General features: G+C 42.4%; 1 protein-coding gene across 1 annotated transcript in view; it reads left to right on the top strand.

The window, feature by feature from the left end:
- b3gat2 (beta-1,3-glucuronyltransferase 2 (glucuronosyltransferase S)) overlaps window positions 1–9,993 on the top strand; it is a gene marked incomplete at its 5' end in the record, with an annotated part of 49,288 nt that overhangs the window by 1,867 nt on the left and 37,428 nt on the right.

Here is a 9,993-nt window from a genome sequence, read left to right as displayed (position 1 = left end):
TTATTGGGCAGACCTGCCACCATTCTCATTCCCTGCGGTATATAGGCCTAGATGCCGGTATCTCGGTTCACTGGAATGTACAGCACCGCCGCCACTGCGTTTATCACCCCATGGAGTCCAATTTTCTGCATGTCCACATGCCCATCACTGCTACTGGAACGTGAAATGTGATTGAAATGCACTGTCAGTAAGCAGAGCTGTGTGTGTGTGTGTGTGTGTGTGTGTGTGTGTGTGTGTGTGTGTGTGTGTGTGTGTGTGTGTGTGTGTGTGTGTGTGTGTGTGTGTGTGTGTGTGTGCATTCAAACCACAACTGTTTGTTCAAGATAACTTGCTTTATGCATGTGTGTAAAGGTGTTAGCGTATTTTTGTCAAGAATGGATTTTGTTCGGTCACGGTAGATGTCTGTCTGTGTGTGTGTCTGTGTGTGTGTGTGTGTGTGTGTGTGTGTGTGTGTGTGTGTGTGTGTGTGTGTGTGTGTGTGTGTGTGTGTGTGTGTGTGCATTCAAACCACAACTGTTTGTTCAAGATAACTTGCTTTATGCATGTGTGTAAAGGTGTTAGCGTATTTTTGTCAAGAATGGATTTTGTTCGGTCACGGTAGATGTCTGTCTGTGTGTGTGTCTGTGTGTGTGTGTGTGTGTGTGTGTGTGTGTGTGTGTGTGTGTGTGTGTGTGTGTGTGTGTGTGTGTGTGTGTGTGTGTGTGTGTGTGTGTGTGTGTGTGTGTGCGGGCACGTGCATGTGTGCGTGCGTGTTACATTCAGCCTTAACCCATTAAGACCTGAGGCCATTCTTTAAAAAAATCTAGTTTTTGGAAAAATAAATCAAAAAAATTTTTTTTCACGATTTTTCAAAAATAGCAGATCTACAAGCTCATAGCGCGGCACTCGGTGCCGCGCTATGAGCTTGTATATCTGCTATTTTTGAATAGCCAAAGAAATCTAAAGTGACACAGATGCGTTCCAGGTATTAATGGGTGCAACTAGGGCTGCCGGCTAAAGTATACTCTGTTGTACAACCGAGTAGGAGTAGGCTATACATCAGGCCGATCTTCTGCAAACAAACACATGCTCAAGATCAAATGTCATTCTCAACTAGATTGCAGTCTAGCTCTTCAGTCAATGAGGAAATATGAGATGCTCGTAGTAGAAGAAACTGACACCCAGACCTTGACTGTAGGTAAAAGACGCCATCCTTTCCACAAAATAATATATAGTTTCAAAACACAACATTTACCTTAAAGGGGTGGTTCACCCAAAAAATAACCGATTAGTCACCCCATGGAGACTTGAATTAATGGATATGTTTTAGTTTTTGTCGCATTCCTAAGCCAATGATTTGATGGTAGGCAGCGGTCATCAAATTATTGGCATAGGAATGCGACAAAAACAGTTTTTTCCCCATGAATTCAAGTCTCCATGGGGTGAGTAATCGATTGAAAAAAAGTCATTTTAGGGGTGAACTATCCCTTTAACATTAACACCACTTTCCTTAAAATTGTGTAATAATCATAACACCACTGGCATTGAAATGCTCAAGTAACATAGCCTACCTCAAAACGTTAAAGCAGGAGAGGAGGCCCTTGGAACTCTGGTCGGACAACATCATCACACAGGACAGGACCCACACAATGTTTATTACACAATAAAGCAAATCATAAAATAACATATTTGAGGGGTGCCTGCCTCCCCTGTCAGCCCAGGGCTCTTTTAAATCCTACAAAAGTTTCACCTTTTACTCCTTGCCTTGAGGTGAAGGTATTTACTCACTTTCCACCTCTGACATGACGCTAATCTATGGGTTTGTTCCTTGAGCCGTGCAAATCAGTTCAAACTCACAGCCAGGCACGGCAAGGCAACATATTTGTACTTCTTTGCCTTTGTGTATTTTCATACACAAAGGCAATTCAAAGTGCTTTACCAATTTAGGCATTTAAAGGCATAAAAAGGAAAGAATCCAAGAATATGGAAGGAATTAAATATAGATATAGCATAAATGTATAAAGGTCAACGTGTAATTGCTGTTTTACCGTTTTCTGCTCGGTCAGTTGCACACTGTCAGCAATAAGCTTATATTCATCATAGTATCATACTGTGCAAGAGTGTTTTTGTTAAGCCACCAACAAGTAGAAATTACCATGTTGTGATTATTGGCAAACACTTCCTAGAATATATTTGGGGTCCCAAGATGTCTGGGTTTATCTACACCCTTTGAACAGAGCTCACGTAATTCGATATATTTAAAATATTGCAGATTTAGAAAATAAATAAAATCCAACAGCCTCTACTGTAAACACAGTAGACATAGTAACATACCACCTCCACGGCCATCCCCTCTTCTTTAATTAGCCTGCTCCCATGTGAAGGTAATGGCCTGTCATAAGGGGATAATAACCTGTCATATGGTAGTAATAACCTGCAGACGATGCCTGCCGGGCCCGTTCGGAAGATGGCTGACGCTGTGTCCTGTTGTCCTCTCTATTATCCACCACACAAACAAACCACTTCTGAAAGAATATTATGTGCAGACTGGCTCTAAAATGGTTATGTTATACACACGTTGGAGGGTTCAGATTCATGGTGCTCATTACACTTTTGTGATGTCTGTCTGTCTGTCTGTCTGTCTGTCTATATATATATATATATATATATATATATATATATATATATATATATATATATATATATATATGTATATATTCACAGTGTGATTGGAAAACCAGTCAGATTGAAAAAGGTGCACTTGTTTTTACTGATGGAGGCGTGCCGTCTGAAGGTGACTTGAGCCACGAGAGGCACCGCCGAGGAAGCTTAGGTGAGCGAGTCCCGTGCCGAGCTTTGCGAAGTCACCTTCAGCCGACTCAGAGCCGTCCGAGTTATGTCCTGATAGGGACATCGTCCCCCTAGTCTCGGTACCTCCAAGACGTAATTAATTTTTTTGACGGGGGGCCTGGCCCCGCCGTGGGGGAGCGCGGGAGGTGAACTTGAAAAAAACAAGCACTCCTTATTCAGTCTGACTGTTTTTTCTATCATACTGAAGGGCGGCCATAGCTGAGTGGTTAGTGAGCCCGCCTAGGGAACCAGCTGGCCCTGGTTGCCCCAGGTTCGATTCCAGGCTATCCCAGCATATGTGCCGATGATATGAAATTTGTCCCTGAGCAAGACTCTTAACCCCAATTGCTCACAGGTTCTCATTGGAAACAAGACCGCAAGGACTTTCATGAACGACCTGTTAAAAGGAATTATCCTTATCCTACTGTAACATATATATATTTATACCGTACATACATACATCTCTGCATGCATGCGTTTGTGCGTGCATATCTGTCGAGTAACGTCCGACTGATCGAGGGAGTGCGGTGCCCGGCGTCGAGTCGGTCGGATAGGCGGTTGTCAGAACCTCAGATCCAACCGATATGTCCACATAATAGGCATATATGGAAATCTGGTTGTCCAGAACCGCCGATCTGACCGATATGCCCATATATGGGAATATACTGATGACATCAGGGAGTGCCATATATGGGAATAAAAGTGACAAGGACAGACAGAGAACTCCATATATGGGCATAAATGGGACACAGGCAGACAGAAAGATAAAAGGGACACAGACAGACTGACAGACGGGTACAACAGGTATTCTGACAACGGGTATTGCATAACCGGGTGGGACTTGGATTCCCTACTTGCATCGTCCCGACCGGTGCCCAATGTGCACTGGTCTAGTCCTACTATAAATGCACGAATGCTATAAGTGCGTACATGTCAGTGTTCGGATCTGTCCTTTGTGTATCTTGAGAACAACCGATGTCAGGTTTGATCGACCTCGAACTCGGCGCGTGTATCGCCGAGAACCAGAGGGAGTGGGGTGCCCAGCGTCGAGTCGGTCAGATAGGCGGTTGTCCAGAACCAGCAGTCTTGGAAAGAGAGGAGTCTCTGTTTTACAGTAAATGATATACCAAGTTCATATTATGTGATAATATGATACATGACTATATTTTAGGTTTCCATAAAATCGTTTGTTGATCCTCTTATGGGATCATAACTACTAGCTTATAAACCAATTCAGTCAAGGGGGACTAGTGCTAATTGTAACATGAGATGATGCGTATTGTAATGCCCTCAATTCCTCTAAACTGGAGTAAGCTAGAGTTATGTAATTCATAGCTGGCTGGCATATTTCAGACAGGAGCCCAGGTGTGGAGTCCTGTTGCTCCATGGGAAAAGATGCTGATTTCACACAGAGAAGAGAAAAAGACTAAATACACTTTCTGACTAATTTCACCTTTAGCAAGCAAATGAAATCCAATGGCAATTGTATATTAAAATGTACCCTGTAAAACCTGGAATGTTAATTTAACTCTGAAAGTATTAAATGGACCCTTGTGGTGATACATTAAAATTACGTGTATTTAGCTCTAGACACTTGGTCCAGAGCAATGGGCTGAACTTCCTGCATCAGCAGAACGAGTTGGATGATGGATCCAACAGTGAGTAAAAGCAGGGTCACAGCGGCATAGCAGTTTAGTATTCCTGTGATCCATCCAGGCATCACATAAAGAGTGAGAGTGCTTTGGACACAAACGAAGTGGACGGATCTAAAGAAATGAGTGAGCGGGATTATCTCTCCAGTCAGAGCAGAAATCAACCTCCTGCATAGCAGACTGACATCGTTGATTGTATTAAAAGTAAGCGCCTCGCACCGGCCCGTTTGTCCCTCTGTACCACACGGTACAAACAACCACGGTAATGGATACAGAAAAGCTGCAACCCTCCCGCCCCCCTCATGAAAAAAACATGGGGTATGTGCTGTAGCAAATGTTTAACAACCCCTTCTCCCCACATTTCTTTTAGGCAAGTGGAGTCAGTGGGGGAAGCCAGGTGGAAAAGGCACTTTGCATAGAAGACAGAGTAAAGCTGTGTTTCCTTCTCTATTCTGCACATTAGCCAGGTCTCGGCTCTGCTGGGTTTATTACGCGCACCACAGACCTCTCCGGCGGCCCCCCGATAGGGGTTCCAACGCTCGTTTAATGCCTTCCATGCAATTATGCATTCAGTGCCTATACCTCACACACTCCCGTTGGTTTCGTTAGGAAGCATTTGCCCTCAGGGCTGAATGTGGGCTGCTGTGCAAAAAAAGCTGGTTGACTTCCACTTTAAGAATTTCATTCCACAATGAGCGGCTGTGCAAAAAAAGCTGGTTGACTTCCACTTTAAGAATTTCATCCCACCATTTTAAAGCAAATTAAACACATGAACCACTTACATACTTATTACGAACACCTTTATAGACTACACAGTAAAATCCTGAGTGTTCATTTCTGCCACTGACGTAATAAACGTAATTATTCCCGTTTACCCTGACGTATTTATTTTCTTTTTTTTTCTTTTTAATTTTACCCAAAGACCAAGGAGATATGATTTTTCGAAGATCTAGAATCCCATCCACTTCCTTGTTAACTTAAAACTTAAAAATTATGTATCTCGGCTCTGATACTTTTTCAATGAAAAATCTCTGGCAGTGGGCAAACGCGGCCAGCAATAATTCTGGCAGTGAATGAGTCAACTCAGAGTGGACTCTCAGAGTTAAAAATGGATAAATTAACAGAGCATTTTACTGTGTACATCATAATGTTCATGCATACAAAAAGTATAGTTTACATTTTGCATTCTGCATGTAGATAATGATGCTATGGAATTAATCACCTTATTATTTTGTATTGTATTTTTTCATTCATATTAAAGGTTTTAAAGTTAAGGTTTTTTTTTTATGCCTGGTAAAATGTTCTTAAGCTCAAGGACCTTTTTAAAACCAATTGTTGTGTCAATCAGAATGTAAGCTTATGCAGGAACGTTTGGTTGCACGAGCAATTAATGTGCTTGCTGCTAACCATGTAATCTTCACGTCTTGGTTTTGAATCCAGACTATCGACTGAGTGTCACTGTCAACTCTTCTGTTCTCCATCTCGCCTGTGAAACTTTACTGGAGTTGCAGTCAGTGTTTTCACCGGATGCCAGCATGGAAGAGAGTCGTTGCAGTCAGTGACAGCAAGTAGGCCAGCGTTTGTAGAGTGACTGCAGTTAGTGTGTGTGCTGGAAGAAATACGTACAGCACAGTCAGCCGGCCTGTCAATCAGACAGGACCTTCATCAAACTATCCTTCATTACAAAATGAATTCCATCAGTCCTTGAGAGCTGTATAATGTCTGCCCATCTATCTTAGTGCACAGTCAGGAAATTCTCTGCCATAGTTTTATTGTCTATGCTGGCCAGGCCATCAAACAAAAATAGAAGATAAAAATGTATCTTTAAAAGTATATTCAATCGATAGAGTGTGTCACTCAACTAAAGCTCCAAGCTACACCCACACCCAGCGTGTGCTTCCACTCATTGCACTTTTTGTCTCTGTGTCTGCGGATAATCTTGCAAAATACTAACATCAAATGTTATGCTATAACAGCCCGCTTTATGTTTTGGCCTATAGGTCTTGGAACATAGGTCTTACACTCCAACAAATGACAACTCCGCATATTGGCCATGGCCATTTCCGCCATCTTAGATTTACCGGCATTTTAAATGTTCTGCTCACAGAAATTGCAACATGAAATTGCTACATGATTTCTGGAGAGCTGTGATAAAAACGTACATACAGATTTTAATATACCATACCGGTTGGCTATAATTGGCTTCCAAACATTTGGGGGAGGGGCTCATTTCACAAGAAACACTAAAAGTAATGAGTACATTGTCCGACCCACCCCAAATTTGAATCGCATTTTGCAGGGCCTCTGAAACGCAGAGCCAAAGTGATTTCACTTAAAGTATGTTAATACAAACTAACTAGCACAACCACAGTGGTTGGAGGTGGTCTCTCTACACTTAAATTTACATTAAATTTACATTAAATTTACACATCGGGAAATTTTTACTGTGGTGTCAACCAGCAGGTTGTGCAATATCTATTCTGTTCAAGCAGGGATTTTGTCTTGGAATAGTGGTAGACATTTGGGTTGCTGGGTTCAAATCGCAGCTGGGAAATTAAATTAGATTGTTTCGCAGCAGCATTCTCTCTGCCTTTTTACAAATCATATTTTAGCACGGACGCACACACACACGCACACACGCACACACGCACACGCACACGCACACACGCACACACACACACCTTGCTCCCTTGCTCTCCTTGCAGTCTGCTAATCTCCAGCATAATGGCTTATTCTGTTAGAAGACGTTGCTTCATGTTCCACTTGTCAACTGCATGAATTTTGAAAATCACCATACAAAATCATCCAAGAGAATACAATATTATAACAGCAGGCTGTGGACCAGAGGTTTGAAAGATTGCTTAGTGCCCCTTAGATTGTGCTTTCAAAATCCAGTCCACTTATGCTTCAGAACTAACTTTTTATTTTTAAACCAAATATCATGTGAAGCTGTGTGGTGTGATGGATCATTCCTGGGTATAAACCCATGGATGGTCTGTCACACAAACTCATTAAATTCCTAGTACATTTTGAAAGAGGAGAGAGTGACGTACGTGTGTGTGTGTGTGTGTGTGTGTGTGTGTGTGTGTGTGTGTGTGTGTGTGTGTGTGTGTGTGTGTGTGTGTGTGTGTGTGTGTGTGTGTGTGTGTGTGTGTTACACTATACAGTAAAACTCAATGTCTCAAGAGACTGAATGGTTGCATGTTTCATTTTCAGTCTTTGAAAGCTAACATCCAGAGAAAGCTGCATGGAGTCACTGAAGACAGTGGCTTGATGATTAACCCATTCAGACCTGCAGGCCGATTCTACAAATGCCTTCTAAATCAGTAGTTCTCAAATGTTTGGACCCCCAAAATGATATGTATTTGGCCGCGGACCCCATCTGAAAATGTTTTGTGCCAGAGACCCCCAACATTTATGGGTTTTTTTTCCTTCAAAAATAGCAGATGTACGAGGTCGCTGTGAGCTTGTATATCTGCTATTTTTGAGAACCACTGTTCTAAATCCTAAGAGCTTTCTGAAAAACATATATATAGCTAAAATGGCAGATGCTTTCCTGGTTTTAAAAGATCATGGACATGGAATCAAATCTTGTCTCTGCTCTTGACTTTTGAAAGCTAACCTCCAAAACAATACTTGAAGTGCTTGTAGTCAGGATTACATATTATGTACAGTAGATCATGATTCATCTGAATCAGAGCTGAAAACTGCCTGAAGTCAGTTGTATATCCACTGACTCCACTGTGACTTGCTGGTCAAAACACATGCAGTTGTATCTTAACTTTATTCATTAACTTAATTAATATTTTGAAAGTTAACATTGAGGGGAATATGAACATCACACCTCTGTTGAGAGATGTAAGATGCAAGTATGTCCTATAACATTGTAATGACATGAGTACAATTATCGGGGCGTGCCTCCTAAATTCACTGAGTTGGTTCTTTGTAGAGCACACCTTTGTAGTTGAAACAATTGCATTTATTTTCTGGTGGAATTGTCTTTACATGACCAGATTCTGAACGTTTCATACTCCTAGTCTGTTTCATATTCCTGTTTTTTTAAGATATGAGTTTGTACTGTGTGTGGAGGAAAGTATTTGCAGGGAATCAAGTCTAAAATACACAGGCACACAGTCAGGACAAATTTGATCAAAAGCTGTCGTATCTCTGAGTTCCCTCTGGGTCTACAGAGGAAAGGAGGGCGCCAGAGAGAGATGTGAAATTCAATTTCATTAAACCCCTGTGAGCAATTATCATAATGACATTCAGTGGTGACGAGGAGGCAAGTTATTTATTTATCTATTTTATATGTTGGTGAAGCGAAGTGGAAAGGAGAGAGAGAGACTTGCTGAGAAATGGCCCTTTTGCTGAGATGGTGAGAGGAGAGGAGAGGAGGAGAGGAGAGGAGAAACCCAAAGACACATGGGAGGAGAGAGCAGAAAAATATAGAGAGGGGAGAAGAGAGCGAAGGAAATGTTTAGGAGAGGATATGACTAAAGGGCAGTATAGGAGCAGTTCTTATTGAATGTGAAAGGCGAGGTAAAACCAGGACAGTGTTGAGGACGCACAAGAAAAGGCTTAGACAGCGAACAACCTGTGTTCATGATCTATCTTCACAGTCTCCTTGTAGTTAGGGTTTGAATTAATGTTTTGATGGTGCCTGCCCTCCTTGCATCATTGAATCCCCTCCACACCTCCTCTCAGCATTCCCAGTTCATTGATTGATTAGACTGAAAGAGCGAGCCCTATCGATGGTCTTGAAGGGCGGATCCAAACCCAGGCCGTTGGATTCCAGCGCCGCTTCCTATTGCTTCACCAATCTATGTCCCCGCCTCCCCCCCCCCCCGGCCTGTGCACGGAACACGCTGACGTCACCAAATTTAGAGCGACGCCCCTCTGCACTCTGATTGGTTAGGAGATAACAAGGTTCACTCCCACTCCGAAACCACCGTTCCAGCATGGTTCCCCCCAGCCTTTTTTCTTTTGTAACAAAAAAAAGGCATGGGTTTCCGAGGCTATTGATTGATTGACACTCAGGAGTTTGCAGAGTGCTACTCATTGAATGACAGCAGAGATTTCACTCTCCATTATATTGTTTGAGATGAGCTGTGGGGGATAGAGTACTAGCGTATGCTTCTCATCTAGAAGTACTGTTACCTGACTTAAATATTACTCAAGAAGAAGTAAGATTACTTAAGTATGAGTAACAGTTACTCTAGCATCTTGACTGTAATGGCTGATTTAAAGTATTAGTTGCGCACCAAAAATAGCCAATCAACCAGCTCACAACGTGTCGCAGCGTGACACATTGTGAGCTTGTAGGGATCTGGGCTAAAAGAAAATAATTGTATGCCCCTACGGTTTTATCGGTCACTAGGCCGATGCCCATTGGGAACGATGCCCGTTGAGAACGCATACAGTAGATTGTTCTGGACAACCGCTGATTCAAACCGACTTTCCTTGACTAATGCAACAGGAGTCAGCCTCAGGTCATGGTGATAGTTGCCGTATT

The sequence above is a fragment of the Gymnoscopelus braueri genome, assembly GCF_963280865.1.
Source record: "Gymnoscopelus braueri genome assembly, chromosome: 14".
Taxonomy (NCBI): domain Eukaryota; kingdom Metazoa; phylum Chordata; class Actinopteri; order Myctophiformes; family Myctophidae; genus Gymnoscopelus; species Gymnoscopelus braueri.
This window is presented reverse-complemented; position numbering and strand designations above follow the sequence as displayed.